The sequence below is a fragment of the Poecilia mexicana genome, unplaced genomic scaffold, assembly GCF_051168715.1.
Source record: "Poecilia mexicana isolate PSO_F unplaced genomic scaffold, ASM5116871v1 scaffold_7, whole genome shotgun sequence".
NCBI classification, from domain to species: domain Eukaryota; kingdom Metazoa; phylum Chordata; class Actinopteri; order Cyprinodontiformes; family Poeciliidae; genus Poecilia; species Poecilia mexicana.
In genome coordinates this window covers 2,778,886-2,799,777 of record NW_028263376.1, presented here as the reverse complement: position 1 = coordinate 2,799,777, position 20,892 = coordinate 2,778,886, and the positions used below count along the sequence as shown (strand labels likewise).

The window sequence follows — 20,892 nt, the reverse complement described above, 5'->3', positions numbered from 1 at the left end:
TACTTCTAAAGAATCCAGCCAGTTAAAAATAAGCCATTGTTACATACACACAAAGGAACATTGAAAAAGCTGTCAAACAGGGAAGGTGAAGCCAGTGTGGAGATCTGAGATAAAAATAAAAAAAATTAAAAAAAACACATACACACACACAAACACATACACACACAGGGTTCATTTGACAATGGTTTTTCAGGCAAGTTAGTAAATAATAAAAGCAATGACTGTTGGAGTAATTCTCCCGAATTAATACATGTACATGAGAAGATGTTACACCAGATATTTAATCAGATGTTTGCACATGTAACACAGTGCAATATATTCCAAATATACTTCAATTGTTTGTCCATTTTATCTTGCCGGCTCCACGTTGAGTTTTTATCAAATTTTAGCTTTTAATGCGGCCTGCAAAGCATTATTGTGTTACTTTTGATATTTTTGGTTAACTTATGGCATTTTAATTTAACTTCCTTAATTTAATTTTAAGGAGGTTAACTTAAACTTTCTTAGTTTTGTCGATTCATCTCCCTTCATACAGGTTTTCCCCTTTTACCAATCACAACAATTACATCCTGACTACAAAAACACATATTGTAGACCAACATCAAATGACTTCAACCTTTCGTCTGTCACAACATTGAGTAACACCAGTGGAGAGGAGCCGCCATCCAATATCACTGAGCCACGTGTAGCAACCACTGCATTTCTCTGTCCAATTTACACAATCAGTGCAGCCTCACTCACAAATAATGATAATGGTGCAAACATGGTCATCACACAGAAGTTACCCCATTTTTCCTTCAAGTTTAGTTGTTCTAGTTTCATGATTGAAATATGACAGTTATAAAAACTCCAGTCATACAAGCCAAAGATAGACAAAAATATATTGTTGCGATTTTAAAAATCAAAACATGTCTCTTAAACTATTGTAACACTTAGTGGGCACTTTAAAATGAGTAATATTAATAATACATTTCACTTTTAATACACAGTCATTCGTAAACAAAGGTTTTTCATTAATTTTCCCTCAAAAAATGGTCAAAGTTCAAATGTATTAGACTGGACATTTACTATATATAGAGGAACAAATATGCACTGTACTAATTTCCCATACACTGTCTGGATCATTTATGTGTTTTTAGTCTGAATGTTTATTAGATTCTGCTATTTTAAATAAATAAATGTTAAAAATGTATTTGGTTTTTACGATAATTTTTTAACATGAATGAACTATCATTTACTGTATTACCATTATCTGTTGGAAATGTGACAGAATGGACATTGGAAATAATAACACCCCCCTCCCTTTTCTTACTTTGTTTACTTACTTATGTTTTCTGTGCTCTTAAGCTGCACTTCTCTTGCTGAGGTGCGCTGTACTGCAGTTACAACGGTTCGCCAGCAGTTGGCACATAGAGCACGGTGAGCAGCACTCCTGACTCAGCGAGCGAACGGCAATTTAGCGCAGCAACGGCTGATCAGCGGAGGTGCTCACTGTCGCTCGTTTCTTAACAGGTAAAAGTCAATTAGCGCTGCTATTTGCGTTGACGGTCTCTTGTGGGGGAAATGAGCTGGAGTGGAGTGGCGAGATATATGTGTAGAAATTTTGAGTCAAGAATTCTTTGACTCATATTGTAAATATTTGTTGTTTGACTTATATTGTGAACATTTGTTTGTGAGGCGAGCCAATGGCAATTTAGCGCAGTAACGGCTGGTCAGCGCTCACTGTCGCTCTCGTTTCTTAACAGCGTTCATCATGCGAAAAATCACACTGACTAATTATTAAGTAAGTGTGCAACAAAAATGTGAAATCTTCTTTCCACAAAGAAGGTATTTTAAAGAAAAACAGTTCCAGTCTTTAATGCTGTCAGAATCTGTGACTTTGAGTTTAGCAGCATATTTTGAGTCCATTGTATTCCTGTGCTTTTAGTTGCTTTTTGTTGATTTTCCCTAAGCATTTCCTGGTCTTTAACAACCATTTCCCTTCATTTACTCACTGGTGCAACATTAAATAATCAAAGATTCAGTTACTCCATGTCAGATACCCTGTTGTCCTCACCTGCTGTTTCTGGATAGCTCTGTGAATTAAAATAATCTTTTTTCACTATGCTCAACACCAACCATGGCACATCTATACATAATGTGTAATTAAAATGCAGAGAAATTTGTTTGCCAGCAAAAAGTTAAGAACAACTGTTTCTTTGAGGGGTTTTGTGACTCTGGTTGTCCCACGTGGGCAGTTCTTTCAGATTCAAGCCGTAAAACCCGATAGAAATTATTTCACTCATCTATTTAAAAAAAACCACAATCATTGCAAACATGTTGGTGGTCAGTGTAAGCTTCGGCACAAAGCAATGTGAAATTTTACATTCCCTATCTCTGTTGGCTCCAAACCCAAGCAGCTACCAGGATAATTGGAGCGTTATCTCTGCTCTTGCTGAGCTGTAGCTCAGATGTAATTATGTGGGGAAAAGAGAAAAGCTTTTGGACAAAGAGCTTGAAAATGGCTCCCACACTCATTCAATGCACCAAGACAACAAATTATATTGCAAACATTTTCAACCCTTCCATCAGGAATATAAACTCTGCAAGATAATTTATCTTATGCATTAGTGGGCCGTTTTATACATGAATACATCAAATAATGAATTAGTCTGCTAAAGCAAGATCAACATCAAAAACATCATTAACACACAGGATAATTTACAAAAAAGATCACTTGCTTTAAGTTCTTGTATGTACAAATTATTTGAGGGCCAAACATCATGAAGTCAACAAAGACATGATAATTATTACAAATATGCCATTTAACCTGATTTTATGTGAAACACTGAAATGTTGGATAAAAGGAGAATAAAATACATCTTTTCTACATCTTTGATATTATTCAGCATCTACAGGGAAAATTTAGATTTTATAATTTCCCATCATTCTGCTGCAACACGCCACAGTTCAACCACTAGAAATCTTAAGAAAATTGAAGCCAGTTACTTAAAGCTCTACTGTTTATTTTAAAACAGTACATCGATAATTTAACAGATGTACACAAAGGTAAAAAGCTGAAAGCAAATCTGGAATAAACTCCTGATAAATTTAGTAGAAACATTTAAACAAAAAAACTTATGGTGGGGAATATTAGATCCTCTTGCTTTGCAACATTATATACACTAAAACCTAATATTAGCTTGCTAATTAATCAGTTTGGGTTAGCTAGCCTTTGAACTGCAGACTTTTGGTAGGCTAACTTTTTTTTAATTTTTTCGATAGAACATAAACTTAACAGCAATGTGGAAATAGTTTATAGTTTTCACCCTAAAACCTTTCAACAAGCTCACAAAGGGAAAGTGACTCTGGCAGGAGTTACCAAAAACATGTCTACAGGTTCTGTTGAATCAACCCATGTCTGAACTGGCCAATAATTCAGACATGAGTCATCAATATTAATAGCTTTGCCAATTATTATTTTTTTGTTCATAACAACAATTAGTTTTTTAATATCTGTTATTCTAAAATAATTCCTAACATAACCTGTTGTCTTCAGCTCAGTGAGCTCAGAGTTTCAGATTTTTCATTTACAGTTCCTTTAATCTGTAAATGAAGAATTTACAGATGAATGTTTTGGTGCCAGTGGATGTGAGTAAGGTAAGTAGATTAGCCAGAGGTACGTTTCCTGAACAGACCACCTGTTGTTGAGCCATGGGCTTTCATGGGCTTAGAAAGAAAATCTAACAGAGCTTGGAGTTAGTTTTCAGTTTGCCACAATAACTGACTCTGTGTATTTTATAGATATTTGTACTTATTTCACATCTTGAATTGGGGTTGGAGGTGGGGTGACTTGCATGTGTTGCTCCTTCAACATTAAACTAGGGCTGCAGGTATTGATCATTTGAGTAAGCGACCATTCTGTTCTAGAGCATATTTACAGAAAAATAAGTTGTTGGTTTTTTTTGTCTTTAATGCAAAATGTTTGTATTTTTGCACAGTTTTTGCTGCTCTGACAATTTTACCCTTTCAGCAAATGGCTTTTTTTTAAGTCTTTTTACATGTAAACCATTAATCGAATACTACATTTTTTGACGATCATTTCAAGAAGTGATTATCACAATAAATATGATTAATTGTTTCAGCCCTACATTAAACAGTCCTACAAAAATTTGGGCTGCACATTGATGTTACTGGCAATAGCTAACAGCAAAGTTACTTTATCTTCTTTGAAGAAGATAAATCAACATAAGGTGATTGTTAGAAGCTGGATGTGAAATTTGCAACATAAACAAATTGGAAGGTTCTGCAAAAGGAAAACATTCAAATGGACTAAAAGTCCCTACCACTGGTGGTGGTAGTCCCTACCACTCCTGCTGGTGGTAGGGACACATCAGAGTTAGGTCAATAATCACAGAAACATGCTTTGAACATAGAAAATGTACAAAACATTAAAAACAAAGAGGTAAAACACGAAACAGCCTTTGTGGTCAAACTGTAAGAAATCAACTGAGATTCAGTAAGTCTCATGTTAAGGACTAGAACAGTCATTAACACGTAAGCAGAAAAAAACAATGTTACTGTGGGCTAAAGAGAATCAGACGTAGCAGTTTCCAAAGCCACTGATGACGTGAAGTTGCATGTCAGGTGAAGGATCAGGTCTGACTGGATCCTGATTGATAAAGAATTTGCTTTTTCACTCATAAAGTCCAATTAAAACTTTTTTTTTTTTTTTTTTTTTGCATTTTTAAAAAAAATATTTCTATTCATTATCCAAGAATGGAGTGACGGCACATTCAAGAATGTCATTTAATTATGTAAGTATGTTGTCACATAGCCTGATTGTTTAGCTGTTTTATATATGGTGCAAATATAAAACAGACTGTGTTTTATATTAGCACCATGTTGGTTCTTCAGAGTGCTTAATGGCATATTTTCTGTCCCTCATGTATAATTCTGTCACTTTTGGTCTTGAGCCTTGATGAAATGGCCTCATAATGCTGTCTGATCCTATAAACCACCTAAGAGAACAAGCAGTTAGCAAAACTGCGATTTATGGCAACCGAGCTATCAAAGTATGACTAATTACTGAATTTATACTCTCGTAGCTTTACCAGATTCTTTTATTTTGTAATATGGTATTCCATGAGTTTTAAATTTATGTTTTCTTTTAAAAACTCAGCAAGTCTAGAAGAACAAGCATAAATTGTAGCTTGGTCTTTCATAGTCTGCTATATTAACTTGTAGTGAAATAGGATGAAATATAAACCACACCGACTTGTGTTTTTAACATCCTTTAAGTAATAGATAACTTTAATATTTACATCCATATTTCATTTTCAATTAATCAATATGAGATTACGCATCGAGCGACAACTCCTGCACTCCTGCAATTATTTGCACACAGAATGCAAGCCCACATGCCAGTTATCTACCACCTAAGCTAAAATAAACCGAGGTTCTCTCACAAACTCCAAGGGGAGGGGAGGTTGATGTTTGTGTTATGAAAACTGGACAGCAAGTCATGGAAGTGGGGAAATAGTTGGAACCAAAGTGGCCAAAACACCTATTAATACACTAATAGCTTCCTGGCAAGAGCAGGCTGTTCCAGTCAAAGGGACACTCGGCGGGTGAGGGGGTGGAAGTTTCCCACGAGTGTGTGTGGAGTCAGCCTGTAGCATCCAGGGAAGACGGGGAGGTATTTAAAAGTCAAGCTGCTCCCAGATCAATGTCTCCTGTATTAAACAGGAAACAACTCCTTCTGGTGGTAGGGACAAAAAACTGCTTTAAAGGTGACCTCCTGTAACTCCTTGAACAGGTCAGGATAGGTCTATGGGCTACACAGACATGTTCATTACATTTTCACAAAAATCATCCTAAGATAATGAAATTTCAGTATTTTTTGAGCTGCTTTGAGGATGAGCTGTCATAGGGCCTCTGTCACTTTAAATCCAAATAAGATGCTCCTGGCCACGCCCCACAAGTCAACGTTTACAGCCACATATGCATAATTATTATGCCAACAATTATGCAATTTTGCATAATTGTTGGTATAATACAACAATTGTGTCATATACACATACAGCACATACGAGAAAGTATTTCCTTGTGGCTTTCTTTGAAAGACCAACCTGTCCATGATTGTGTAGAGGAAGAAAAATGATACATGGTTTAAATTTTGATTTTTTTTCCCTTTATTTGCATGTTTTCAATCAAATTCCTTCTTTAGCAGTGAGGGGGAAATGTTTGTATGTGGGAACACATGGATTTCAGGGAAACCTAGAAGCTGTTTGTGAAGAAAACTGAAGGTTACGGTAGATGGAAAGGGTCAGATTAACTAAAAAGATCCTCTGCGATTATTTCAAGACCAGCTATTCTAAAAAAAAAACAAAAACAAAAACATACGGTCTGATAGATGCATTTATTATCACTTATCAACCAAACATCCCTCTGTAGTGGAGCCTATAGGATCAGCATCATTCCTATTAATAACTGCATTAGCTTCGCCATCCATGGCAACATCAGTCATGACTTGGGTGCCATTAAAGTCAAATTCTGGCTCAAATGAACAAAGTTAACTCCCTTTGCGACTCGAATGCTTCAGGTTCTGTGTTGAAATTTGTCAGCATAACTAGAAATGTTGCTTTCAGGTTTTGCTTGTGTCAATGGTGACATCCGTTTTTTTTTGGTTTTTTTTGAGGTCTGACCGAATTAGATTGTGACCGACTCATGGTTTTTTTTATTCAAGAGAGAAAAAAAAACATATAGTGAAGGTTCTTTGATACAGGAAGTTGTTTTGAGTCCAACAGAACATGAAAGAATTACATGATTCTCCCTATTTTTGGATCATAGAACATGCCATATATGCCCCTAATATTTTTTTTATAAATAAACATAAAAAATGCAACCAAAGCATCTCTGTTTGAATGGTGTGTTTACAGACAAAAAATGAAGGAAGTTTATAGTTTTGATGCATTTAATATACATGAAAAACAATCAGATTTTTATTATTTGATCTAGAAACCTCCAATTTGGCCAGTCTGGTGAACTGACTGGTGCACTCTTAGAAATGGCTGTAAATTTACGGTGGAATTCCAGCAGTAACATACTGTTATTCCAAAATACGGTAGGATATTGTCAATTTGATGTCTTCTTCTGCTGTCACAATCAAGACTGATGACTGGCAGTAAACTACCGTAAAATAATTGTACAATATAGTTTTTTCCCCAGGAAAGACATTTTACTTGTATTTGCATCTTAGAGAACCAGCATTTAAAGACAATATTAAACGAAAAGAAAAAAAAAATACTTTCCATAATAAATGTTTTAGGGTAGGGGCCCCCAAACTTTTTCCTGCGAGGGCCACATAACTGTTCCCTTTTCTGGTCGGGGGCGGTCTTAGTTTTTCGAGAAAGAAACTTAGAAAACTTTTGTTGCGGGGGGGAGTGAAACTGTGGACCGGGGGGGGAGGGGCTGGATTACTGCCGACGACATATTCGCGTTTGTAGATAGATTTTTACCTAGAATGCAAATGGAAAAAAACCGTGAGCGAAACGGTGACTAGTACTGACTAGTATATATATTCCATTGAGGGAAACTAAGTTTCATATCTGCTCAAGATCCCCCCTGTTGGTTAAAAAAAAAAAACAAATGAGGAGGCGGGCCGTAGCTTGGGGACCCCTGTTTTAGGGAATGAATCGAAATCTACAGAGCATAATCAAAAATGTTAGAATACCAGTGCTGGTGTTGTTTGTTAAAAATACAATGTTAATTAAACACTTGTTTAGTCAAATTCAAAGATAGGTTTGTCAGTTTCCCTAAAGAGATGGTGTTTGCTAAAGAGTTGCCCCCACAATCGCAACGTATCTGTGACGTCACGTGTTTGCCTGGGAGACAGTAGTGTGGCGTCTTGTCTGGAGCTTATCAAGGTAAGTTCCCCAAAGCTATTAAAACTTTGGTCTTTATGTTGTCTTTTTAATGTTCTCTCTTTAATGCATTTATGTAATGTAATGGTGATGTATTGTCTGAATGTTTGTAACTCCCTGGCGGACATTATACCACAATATATGCTGCGTTTATACTGTTATGTATTCTGTATTTCAATAAAGATCTATTTAAAAAAAAAAAAGGTAAGTTCCATGTTAAAATCATCATGTGATTCTTGAGAATAGAGACAAAATGGGTTTTAATTTTCCCCTTTTTTAAATTATTTCTGAACTTTATGTATGCAAATATGACAAATAATGTTTTGGAAATGTAAATATGCTAAGGTGCAGGCTCCCAGTTGCAAATTTTTTAAATTACATTTTTAATAGACCTTACCCAGAACTTTGTCATCACCATCTGACAAAAATAAATATAAAATGATTTTTAAAATACCCTATTAGTGATATTTTTACTCATTTTACAGACAAATGCTTCTCAAGAAACAAAAGAAATATTATTTAAAACAAAAAACAACAAAAAAGTCCATCTGACGGAGTTGTCAGTGCATGACGGAGTTGACCCAGAACTGAAGGTGGTGACAAACTAGTGAGTAAAATGAAACACTTGATACATGTGAGCAATTTATGTAAAATACATTAAAATTAAATTAATTGCACATTTAAGTGAGATTTGTCAACAATTTCACTGAAAGAGTCACAAAAACTGATGGAGTTGACGAAATGCCAAACTACCTCAATTTATATGATGTTATTCTGAAGAAGGCCATATTGTAGCTCATCAGGTCCATGAAATCCTTACATTATACCAAACTTAAGCTTTTATTTCACAAAATTTCATCACAGTTTTGAAAATTGTCACTTATGGAGTTGACACATCATGGTTGTGACAAGCAACTTAAGAATAAAACAGAAGAAAAAACTAAAGAATAACATAAGCTAACCAGAGCTAACTAGCCCTCCTAGCAAAGGAAAAGAAAGGAAGAGGTCATGGGGTCCTCAGAAGTTCTGGTGCCCCCCAATAATGCCTGATTTTTTTTTTTTTTTTTTTAAACATTCTTTTCATGTCAGACTGTGTTGACAAAAACCAGGGACAAATGTCAACGGAGTTGGAAAATATCTACAAATTATTTTTAATTCAATTTATTGATACTTTTATAATTATTTATATACTTAATTGTCATAATGTATAATTTTTGTATTTCTTTAATTGTTTTAAACTATTGAGTTCTGCTCCTGGACGAGGGATTTTACAGGCATCATCCACCGACTACAATGTTTGAAATAAAAAAATATTCAGCAAACACCAGGAAAACATACATTGTTGTGCTCACATGACCCAGGTTAGTTTAGTCAGATATTTGAAAGAATTACATTTTGTGTATATTTTATTCAGATTTTGTGCTTTATCCATAGGATCTGTTTTGTCCCTATTCTCAAGAATCACTGGTTTTTGATTTTGATTATTTTTAATGAATGCATTAACTTTCTGTTTGCGCAACAGTATCAACTTATGCTTGACGTAAGTTTATTTGTTTGAATATCGCGGTACGACTGTTCAGTACAGGGGTGCTCAAGTCCAGTCCTTGAGAGCGGCTATCCTGCAACTTTCAGATGCTTCCTTGCTCCAATTAACAAACCTGAATCAAATGAAAAGCTGGTTAGCAGGTCCGTTCGGAGCTGATCCTGGTCTGTTGGAGTAAAGATGCATCGAAAAGTTGCAGGACCTCTCGAGGACTTGACGTGAGTACCCTTGGTTATTATTTTTGTTAGCAGCTAAAGCTAGCCAAGCAGGTGTAGCACGGGGTGTCGGGTGGTTAAACAAACATTAAAACTGTCAGAAAGGCAGTTTGAGTTAACATTATTTAGCTGCGGAGTCGTTTTCTTGAAGTTTTCGGCTATAGACGGCATAATGGGGAGAGTGGCTGTGCTGGACCGGTGGTTTGATCTATGCGAGCAAAGCTAAGCCAAAATGTTTTTGTCTCTATAAATAATAATTATAATAAATAATGACATTGGCCGCCTCTTTTTTATTCATTAGTACTTCATGTTGGTGACTGAAGCCTGTTATGATGACTTCAACACATTTCTTCTGACAGGTTTGTAGAAGAAATCCTCTCCAGAATGTTTCTATAAGCTGACTAATTTCTATAATGCCTAATGTCTGAGTTGTGTTCATGGTAATTATTTCTGACATTTTTATGCTTTATGTTGTAGGTGGTAAAAAATGCTCTCCAGGGTAAACCGGGTGGACAAAGTATGTTGTTGGGTCTGGTTAGTTTTGCTCACTTGTCTTTAAAATCTGTATTCTTTTATCCTAATGTGTCTGCTATTTATCCTGTTGTTCCTCCAGGCTGGGAAAACCAGGCATTCTTCCGTTGGTTCATGTGCTTCGTCCTACATCCAAAGGTCACAAGAAGAATCCAAAACAGCTCATGTCAAACTGTGGACCATGTTTTCAGATATGTGCAGGTATGTGGTTATTCTAATGATTCTGCTTTGTAGAAGCACTTTCTTATTGTCTTTGTTTGCTATCTGAATGTAGCTGTGCTACTAAATATATTTAATAATTTTTATTATTTGTCTTCTTATCATTATGTCAAAGATGCAAGCCAGCTTTGAAACCTTCCTCAATGCCGTGCAACCAGGACAGCCCGTCCTCCTGCATGTTGGTGAAAACAAGAGCAGTACCAAAGACACTTCACAAGATCATCCAAGGTAGCTTTTGATGAACTTTGAAAGCACACTTCTCATTCAACTTCTGTACAACTTCTGTACATTAATCCAGCCTACAGTTTTCAACATTGATGTGACTTGCACGACAATTGAGGAGTTTAAGATCCTTGCTTTTACTTTACCTGACAGAGTGGACACTATTTATTATGATGATCATTTAAATGCATACTGTATCAATAAGAGGATTTGTTTTATGTTCTTCCAATTAAGGACTTGGTTTATTACAGTCCCTGTGGCAAGCAGTTTTCTGCATGGTCAGCATTGAAGGCCATATTGTCTTTGAGAGGGTCCAGCCAACATTCCAGACAGCACAGTGTTGTCCATCTTCTTCATCTTCAGCCTCCAATGAGGCAGCCAAGACTTTGGTTCATTCAACGGTAAAACCATTCCTGTATTTTTTTTACAATGACATGGTTTTAAAGCAAGTTATGATTAACATTTGACAAAGGTGGTGATGTTTTCTCTTTACGTAATTAAAAACAGCTTTATTTATATATTGTACCAGCTGTATTCAAAATGCCTCACTATTTGTATTCTTGGGAATTTTCCCATTTTTAATTTTGTTTTTTAGTCGCTTCATTGGGATTAACCCAGAAAGGGGCACAAAAGCCAGTCATGGGAAGATGGTATCCAAAAACACAGGAAAGACCATTCAAAAGAAAAAGTGACGGTCAATGTTCAGGTTTCCACCTTCATCAAAAACATGATGGACTTTGAGTGGCATCTCATTCAGGTTAGTTGTTGTCCTTTTCTTTTATTTGAAATATTTCTGTTTCCATATTATTTAGGATCTAAATTATATTGTCTTTTCTTTTTCCATGTTGGACAGTGCCTTCATCTGCATTTAATAAAGTAAGTGCCACTTGGACTCTTAAACCATTAATAGTTCACATTTTAAAACCCTGTTAGAATTCCACATTATTTCAGCCATGTTGAATTTTAGGTTTTGGAAGTATTTTTTCTTTGATTTGTTTAGTGATAACCAAAGCATGGATATTTCTTTAAGAACTGTGTTATGTTCATAATATTGTAGAAATTAATGAGTTAAACCCAGTTTATGTCGCTGTAAACTGAAAGTCTTCAATTTTTATTCCAGTGTTAGTGAAACTATATATTGACTTTGAAGGCCTATTTTTTTTTTACCAGTTCTCTGAGGAATGGTTTTGTGTTATTCATTTTGAATGTTTGAATATACTGGAAATATATGTGGTTTGGTGCCTTTAAATAAAAATTCTGTTCTGACGGTTACTTATCACATCCTCTTCTGTGTTATGTGAAGTTCTGATTATGCATTTTAGAACCGCATCAATTGTAGCACTTCTAAGAAGCTTACACTGGGTTAGGTATTAATGTTCTATCGTAAAACTAAGACTGTACTAATATGTTTTTAGACTTAACTTTAATCAGTCAAACCGATTTGCTCAGGAATATATTAAATATTTGAGTGAACCAAAATATTACAACTAGATGTTACCTGACTTAATATATGTGTTTAACTGTCATTTGGGAAAGCCCAAATGAGTCAGGTGTTCTCTCGTGGTATACTAAACCTGGACCAGCTGGCAGCAGGCGAGGGGAGCTGGGTGTTAATACAGCGGGAGCAGACGTCTCCGAAAACGTCTGACAGATATTGCAATTAGGTGATGCACTGATGAACTGAGCAGAAATGTGAGATTTGTACATCTACATTCTCGCCGACAAACATTGTTTAAATCATGTTGTGTCACGGCTGCTAAGCAACATAACCCGAGGTGGAGGCTAGGCAGCTAGCTGAAGGCTACAGCTATGCGCTGCAATGCGCTGCCTTCGCAGGACCCCACTTTCGTAGACCGGGTCGTTTCTCAAGCCCATAAGCTTGAAAGGATGCAGACCCTGAAGTCGGACACAAAGCTCTAGTGGTCTGGAACACTTATTTTTATATATTTTTTACATGTATTTTTTGTTTGCGTCTTTTCTTTGTTGTATTTGTTTTTCTCGTTTGCTGTGCGTTTGCACCTGTCGGCCACCGTAGTATTTTAACGATTCTGTATTTTACTTCTGCTGGGCTCCATATGGTTGTGTATTTGTTATAAGTTGCATTGTGATCACTGTTATGTGTAGAGTGTTATGGGGTTCCCCTGTCTGACTGCTGACTCCCACTCACGTGTGATGGACCTGTCATTTGGGCGAGGGATCAGGGGAGCGGGAGGACCCGGACCAATGCTGACAGAACACCGGAAGAGCGGAGAGTTCAGTGTGTTTTTAGCAGTGAAGCTATTCAGTTGAGTGTAACGGTTTGTTAGAGGCGCAGCTGCTCTCTCTTATTTCTAATAAACCCTGTTGGCGGTACTACGTCTGCGGTGTGTTGGCGTCATTACAGTATTTACTTACAGTACACCACTTTAAAAGGTAATTACAGGATTGAACAGGTAAATGTCCAGTAAAATACTGGTATCTACAGCTTTTTTTTTTTTTTTTTTTTACCGTTTTTCTGAAAGAACGGTTAAAAAAAAAAAAAAAAAAAAAAAAACCTGGCGTCTGTAGCTACCAGTATTTTTTTTATCGTTCTTTCAGAAAAACGGTAGATTACCGTTCTTTCGAAAGAACGGTAAACTACTGGCAGCTATAGACGCCAGTATTTTACCATTCTTTTAAAAAACGGTAAAGTACTGGCAGCTACAGACGCCAGTATTTTACCGTTCTTTTAAAAAACAGTAAACTACTGGCAGCTATAGACGCCAGTATTTAACCGTTCTTTTAAAAAACGGTAAACTACTGGCAGCTATAGACGCCAGTATTTTACCGTTCTTTTAAAAAATGGTAAAGTACTGGCAGCTACAGACGCCAGTATTTTACCGTTCTATGGAAGAACGGTAATCTACCGTCGAGATTAATTACGGTACAGCAACTGTGGATTTACAGTAAACTTCTGGCGTCTATAGCTGCCAGTATGTTACTGTAAATTTATAGGATTATTTCTTAGTGTGCGTCTCTACACTTCTCTCATGCTAGCAGAGCAGTTCAATTCCTAGGCCTCTTGTGATGTCATCAACCTAAATACGTACAAAGCTGATGACCTTCTCTTTTCCCTCCTGTGAACTTTTGACAAACTTTATATTTTGTGAATTGCCACAGGGAAAATTCATACTTTATAACCAATCTTTTTTGTGTTGGTGTATATTTTAGAGTAACAAGAAAATACACATTTGGAGATTATCTTTAAAGAAAACCCAACTAGTCTGCAAGTGGTGGTGTAGTGATTGCTAACATGCATGAAAGTAACCCAGGAGAAATGCAAATTATTTGAGGGGAAAAAAAACAAAAGCTTTTGCAAGCTCTTCTAGGCTGCTGGGAGCAATTGAAATTAATCTAGTTTGCATCTGGCTGTTCTCCTTTTATGCTGTTAGCAGAATTAATGTGAACAAAGCAACTTTCTTTAACTGAAATGTTATGGGGGAATTTTTCTGCCATAATACAAGAGCACACATTTTCAGTCTGAAAGCAAGATTGCATGTCTTTTGTTCTCAAAACTTTTAATACTTTTGCTTACATTTTCATTTTGAAAGCAGGACTGCGTGTCTTTCTTCTCAAAACTTGTAACGCTTGTACTCAAAACTTCTCCTTGCACTCACACTTAGTCTCTGCTCGGACCCTCTGCTTGCTTTTGGAAATGCTTTTAGGCAAAGGCGCCTGGCAACCTCTCAGCCAATAGAATGAAAGTATTGCACTGGGTGCGTTTGTTTCCTTCCAGTGGGTGTGCCTGTGTGGCTACTATCAATTGTAGCAACCTGCACCACCCACTGCTGTAAGGAGTTGGTTGGTGAACTGCAACTGCCTAATATCAGTAGCTGTTAGTGATCAGTAGCACACTGCTGGCAGATGTTTAGTGAAACACAAAGCAGAAAGCTGAGGTTGTTGTTTCTTCCTTTGTCATGGCTTCATGAGTGTTGTTTTCGTTTTTTTTTTTTTTTATAAATCTGTCTATTTACAAAAAGATTTTAAATAAATCTGTCTATTTCTAAAATTTGCTTGATGATCTAAAACATTCCTTGGTAACAAAAAAGGTAAAACAGAATAAATATGTGTGGTGCACCTACAAATGGCACCACAGTATTTTGTTGTCTTTTTTATTATTTGCAGTTCGCTATGTTCATCTGTCTTTATTTATAGTGCTTTTCTGGGAAGGGGACAGGAGCGGTAATGGCGACGCGGAACCTTTGTTTGGGGGGGTGTTGCTTCCAGGTTGGTTTTGGGATGGACTTCCGGTTTGTCTCAAATACAATCTGGATGTTAACAGCAACAGTAGTCGTCATTGCTGACTCCTTGTCTATTTCCTCTTCAGGTCAGTATGTGGTTGGGGAAAAGCACCAAGGCTATCGTGTGGGATATTTAGCATCTCGGTTAACCAGAATAAGTAGTGTAGTTAGGTTTTGTGGACCGTTTGGCTGATTTTCTGAGGCGGGTTTTGCCGTTGGATCTTAACGTCTCCATGGAGGGCTGTTGGATCTTAACGTCTCCATGGAGGACCGTTATGTCCCAACATCTCCATGTTAAATACGTGTTATTTTGATCTGTTCTTTTTATTGTTGGCTGTTAAAGCAAATTAAGTACCCTTTTCCCAAAATATGGGTTGTATTGTGGGCCAAATTCAAGTAATGCATGAAGAGGTTCAAAGTGGGTTAAAAGTTTACTTTTTAAAAGTGCAAAGAATAATATTCATTGTTTGATCTTAGAGTTACCATAGTTATAAACAGAGGTTTAGCCCTTTCTTTTAGTCATTTCCTTGTATTTGAACTCAGATGGTTTACTAATACAAGTCAGTGAATAAAAATACAATCTGGATGTTAACAGCAACAGTAGTCGTCATTGCTGACTCCTTGTCTATTTCCTCTTCAGATTGTGTCAACTCTGTTACAGTAGTTCTGACACCCGGGACCTGTAACAGATCGTGGGGGCTCGTCCGGGATCAGCACGCCACACGTCCATGGGCTACTGCTGATCCAATAATATTGATCACCAGGACCTCTCAGAGCCAGGAGTGACCCAGTGTGCAGTAGAGGCCAGTAGCCAGTGAAAAGGGTGTACCAGCCTACAGAGTGCAGCACTGTGGACTCGAGTGTCCGAGCAGCAAGATGTCTTCTGGTGAGAGAAAACAACTGCTATGGAGCATCAAAAAAAAATTACACCAGCTAACAGGTAGTGAAGCCCACCTCATTGCAACTTCTCTTGGCGAGGTGGAAGGACTGGACTCCAGTCAGCTGACTCAGAATGATGAAGAAAGTTGTGTTGAATATCTGACTACCTACCTGTCATGTCCAACAATCCTGGATCGGGAGGACCAGGGTTTGCCATTATTAAAGAGACTGGAATGTATCATAGAGGGAACCATGATGAATCATGGACAAACTACAGTGTCTTTTGAAGCTGAAGCAAGTACAAGTGGGCAGGCCATTTCCCGTGTTCAGCCACAAGACGGCCATGGTGACACAGACATACAGACATTATTGGCCCGCTATGACACTATTCAGGCTCAATTAAACCAAGCCTTGTCCACTTCAGCTTCTCGCACCAGTCAATCTCGCAACCAGCAGACAACTTGGGCATCAGTTCCACCAGCTACAGGGGACCCACGTCTCCCGACTTTCCAAAATCATCAACAGCTGTTCTCACCTCAGTACTCTGTTCCTCATGCAGGGAACATCCCAAGTCACACTGGTGAGAGTATGATAGCCATGAAAGATTTGCCACTGCTGTCCCGCAGAGAATTCAAAGTGCATGGGGGAATGATTAGTGACACAACATCAGAAATTAGTTACAATAGCATCTGTAAACAGATAGATGAGGGTCTCAGGGAGAATCACACTCCAAATGAGGTGATTAGAGGAATATTACGCGCTATTAAGCCAGGTAACTTCCGAGATATGTTAACAATAAAAGACGATCTCACAGTTTCTGAGCTTAAAAGTTTCCTGCAGTCTCACTTGGGTGAGAAAAGTAGCACAGAGCTCTTCCAAGATTTAATGTGTGCTAAGCAGTTCGAAAATGAGACGCCTCAGCAGTTTTTGTATAGAATGATTGGACTGAAGCAAAAGATCCTGTTCTCACTCAGACAGCCAGACTCAGTTGTTAAGTACGATATATCTACAATCCAGTGCATCTTTCTCAACACTATTTGCCAGGGAATAGGGGAGAAGTATGACAGTGTTCGCCGAGACCTCAAGACCCTCCTAGGTGACCCCACTGTCAGTGATGAGGCACTGCTTCGCCAAGTAATAAAGACCACGGCAGAGGAAAGTGAGCGGAAGCGTCGACTTGGCCGAAGTTCTACCACCAAAGTGAGTCATGCCCACGCAGCAAACAGTGAGTTGAAAGAGAAAACAACGGACAATGTGAAAGTAAATCAGCTTAATAATGACTTCACACTCCAAAGACTCAGCGCACAAGTAGAAACACTGACACAAGCTCTAGAAAACCTGAAAGCAATGACAGCTCCTGTTCCAGCATCAGAGCAGAGGAGCTCTAAACCCCAACCAGAAAGAAAACTTCAAAGAGAAAGAAAAAGCTGTCAGAACTGTGCTTCTCAAACCAATCCGAACTGTAACCACTGCTTTGTCTGCGGAGAGGAAGGGCATCGTGCTGTCGGGTGCCTGAAGAAAACTAAGCCGTCGGGAAACTGGAGACGATCGGAGCAGAGGGACCACCTCTGATCGGCAAATCTCAGCAGTCCCGCCCAAAGAAAAAGTCCAAAAGCACTACTGACAGAGAGACGTTGGGTGCATGTTCACAAGAAACTGACAAAGAAACACCACGTGGTTTAATAGCTCCCTTAGTAGGTCGCCAGTCCCTTCTCAAATGTATGATGGCAGGTTACCTAGTAACGGTGGTATTAGACACAGGAGCAGGGGTAAGTCTTTTAGATCATGTGTGGCTAAATAGATACTTACCCGGACAACAGGTTAGACCCTTAAGTGAACTGATGGATGATGATCTTAGTGTGAAAGCAGTCACGGGGGACGCAGTACCTTTTGATGGGTGGGTGGAGGTTGTAGTCAACCTCGAGGGCAACGACAACCCAGACCTATCTATACGTGTACCCTTCCTTGTGAGCCGCTTGAAGATCGAAAGACCCATAGTAGGCTTCAATGTGATCCACGAGTTCATTAAAGACAATGGGGGGAACTACAAACTTATTGAGCTTATCGGTAGAGCCATGGGGATCGACACTTCTGCTGTAAGCACCCTAGTAAGCTTCATCCAGACCCAAGATCGTCCCATACATGAGCCAGCTACTGTAAAAGTAGGCTTCAAAGGGGGAGTAGTCTATCCTAGTCAGGTGGCTTACGTTAAGTGTAGAGTCCCACACAGTATTAGCTCCACAGAGTAACTTGTGTTGTTTGAACCAGTACTAGATGATGCCCACCTTGAACAGCTTAGTGTTGGAGCAGGACTTTTACAGATAGAAAAGACAGATAGGCCATATATTAAAGTACCTGTGTCAAACTATTCTAGTCAGAGTGTGACTTTTCCCAGCTCGACAGTTTTGGGTTCTATTGAGCCTATTGCAAAAGTAGTTCAGACTGATCAACCCAAAAACTCTTGTGAAACAGCACCAGTCTCTACCTGTATTGTGGACTCTGTGTCCAAATCTAGTCAAGTCCAGGAGCCATCCAATATTGCTCACTGGCACCCCCCAGTGGACATTAGTCACCTGACACCAGAACAACAAAAGGAAGTAAGGCAAATGTTATTTGAGGAATCAAATGTTTTTGCCCGAGATGATGGAGACATTGGAAATATTCCGAGTTTGAACATGACTATCAACCTGAAAGATGACATCCCAGTCCAACGCACATACACTGCCATCCCCAAGCCATTATACAAAGAGGTGAAAGAATACATCCAGGACTTATTGGCTAAAGGCTGGATAGTCAAGTCAAAATCACCCTTTGCTGCACCTGTAGTATGTGTGAGGAAACGTGATGGCACGCTAAGACTTTGTATTGATTACAGACAGTTGAATCAGAAAACTGTGCCTGACCGCCACCCACTTCCGCGCATCCGAGACCTCCTGGACACGCTGGGCGGCCACAGCTGGTTCAGCATTCTGGACCAAGGTAAAGCTTACCACCAGGGATACATGGCCGAGGGTTCCCGCCATATGACTGCCTTCATCTCACCCTGGGGCCTATACGAGTGGGTAAGAATCCCTTTTGGTCTCAGTAATGCCCCTGCTGCCTTCCAACGCAGTATGGAAGAGATGCTGGGCACCCTACGTGATGATTGTTGTATTCCATATCTGGATGACATCCTTTGCTACTCAAAGAGTTTCACTGAACATGTTGAGGCGCTGCGCAGACTCCTCAGAGCTCTCCAACAACATGGGGTCAAGCTTCGCCCAACCAAATGTGAACTGTTCAAAGCAGAGGTCAGATATGTGGGTAGGCTGGTTTCAGAAAATGGAGTCCGAGTCGATCCAAAGGACTATGAAGCTGTCAAGTCTCTTAGTCAGAAGACGCCAACAAATGTGGGTGAGTTAAGAAAACTGCTTGGGTTCTTAAGCTATTATCGGGCCTACATTCAAGATTTTTCCAGGATCGCCAAACCTTTGTACAGCCTCCTACAAGTTAAAGGGAATCCTGAAAACACTCAGACCAAGTCCAGGAAAAGCCAAAGTGCTCAGCTGCCTTCAAAGACTCCTATCAGCTGGACAGGTGAACATGATCACATCCTGAGGCAGCTCATTGACACTCTGGCCGATCCACCTGTGCTCGCCTACCCCAACTTTGAACTGCCTTTTGTTTTACATACTGACGCCTGCGAGAAGGGGCTTGGGGCGGTGTTATATCAGAGGCAGGGGGGGAAATTAAAAATCATAGCATATGGCTCAAGAACTCTGACCCCAGCTGAAAAAAACTATTGTTTACATTCCGGTAAGTTAGAGTTCTTAGCTCTTAAATGGGCCATTTGTGAAAAATTCAGGGATTATTTATTTTATGCCCCAGAGTTCACTGTGTACACAGACAACAACCCCCTGACGTATGTGATGAGCACTGCAAAGTTGAATGCAACAGGACATAGGTGGGTAGGAGAGCTTGCAGATTTCAGGTTTAACATCAAGTACCGGCCTGGTAAAGTTAATGTGGATGCTGACACTTTGTCACGTCTTCCGCTGGACATTGATAGTTATGTTGAGGAGTGTACAGAGGAGCTTGGCCGAGACATTGTTTGTGCAACATGGGAAGGGAGCGAGGCAGCAAAGGAAAGTAATGTTGCTTATGTAGCTGCTTTAAATCTGGCTCAAGACACTAGGTCAGACACACCAGCCTTACCTAGCATTAGCCACGAGGAGCTAGTGAGAGCACAAAGACAGGACACAACAATAAAAGAACTTCTCCGGTTAAAAGAGACCAAACCCACACTAACTGACAGAGACAGACAAAATGCAGATGGGTTAGTGAGGAGGTTAATGCATGAGTGGAGAAAACTTAAAGTGGAGAATGAGCTACTTTACAGGGAAGCTGGGGGTAGAAAGCAGCTTGTACTGCCTGCAGAGTACAGGTCCTTGGTGCTAAAACACCTTCATAAGGACATGGGTCACCTTGGTGCTGAAAGAGTTATCAACCTAGCCCGAGATCGCTTCTACTGGCCCTTTATGAAGAAGGACATCGAGGCTTATGTGACAAGACAATGTCCCTGTATAAAACAAAAGAAACCCACCACACATGTTAGGGCACCCATGGGAAGTATCAGTTCTAGTGCACCCATGGAGCTAGTATCCATTGACTTTATGCATTTAGAAAAGAGCAGAGGTGGTTACGAATACATACTTGTTGCAGTTGACCACTTTACGCGTTTCGCTCAGGCGTGGCCAACCAGAAACAAGTCAGCCAAAACCGCTGCGGAGAAACTATATAGCGATTTTATTCCTCGCTTCGGTTACCCTGCTAAGCTACATCATGACCAGGGCCGTGAATTTGAAAACTCACTGTTTAGGGGCCTACAGCAGCTGTCAGGTGTCAGTCACTCACGTACCACACCATACCACCCACAGGGAAATCCTGCCGAGCGATTTAACCGCACCCTGCTGCAAATGCTGAGAACTCTTGAAGAGACAGAAAAAGATAACTGGAAAGACTTTTTGCCTCAAGTTGTTCATGCATATAATTGCACAAAACACGAGGCCACAGGGTTTTCACCACATTTCTTAATGTTTGGACGGCACCCCTGCTTGCCTGTGGACCTCATGTTTGGACTC

General features: G+C 39.1%; 1 long non-coding RNA gene and 1 pseudogene across 3 annotated transcripts in view; one reads left to right on the top strand and one right to left on the bottom strand.

Moving 5' to 3' along the window:
• The window catches only part of LOC106910270 (calcitonin gene-related peptide type 1 receptor-like), a 92,126-nt pseudogene that overhangs the window by 68,231 nt on the left and 3,003 nt on the right, over positions 1 to 20,892 (bottom strand). The gene's annotated exons all lie outside the window — the stretch shown is intronic.
• On the top strand, positions 10,275 to 11,366 carry LOC148158233 (uncharacterized). Of its 2 annotated transcripts, XR_015763704.1 has the most exons (4): positions 10,275 to 10,394; positions 10,528 to 10,640; positions 10,869 to 11,035; positions 11,230 to 11,366. It is a non-coding gene; the product is annotated as an uncharacterized LOC148158233 (long non-coding RNA). The 2 variants fall into 2 exon arrangements; XR_015763703.1 differs by having other exon boundaries at positions 10,528 to 11,035.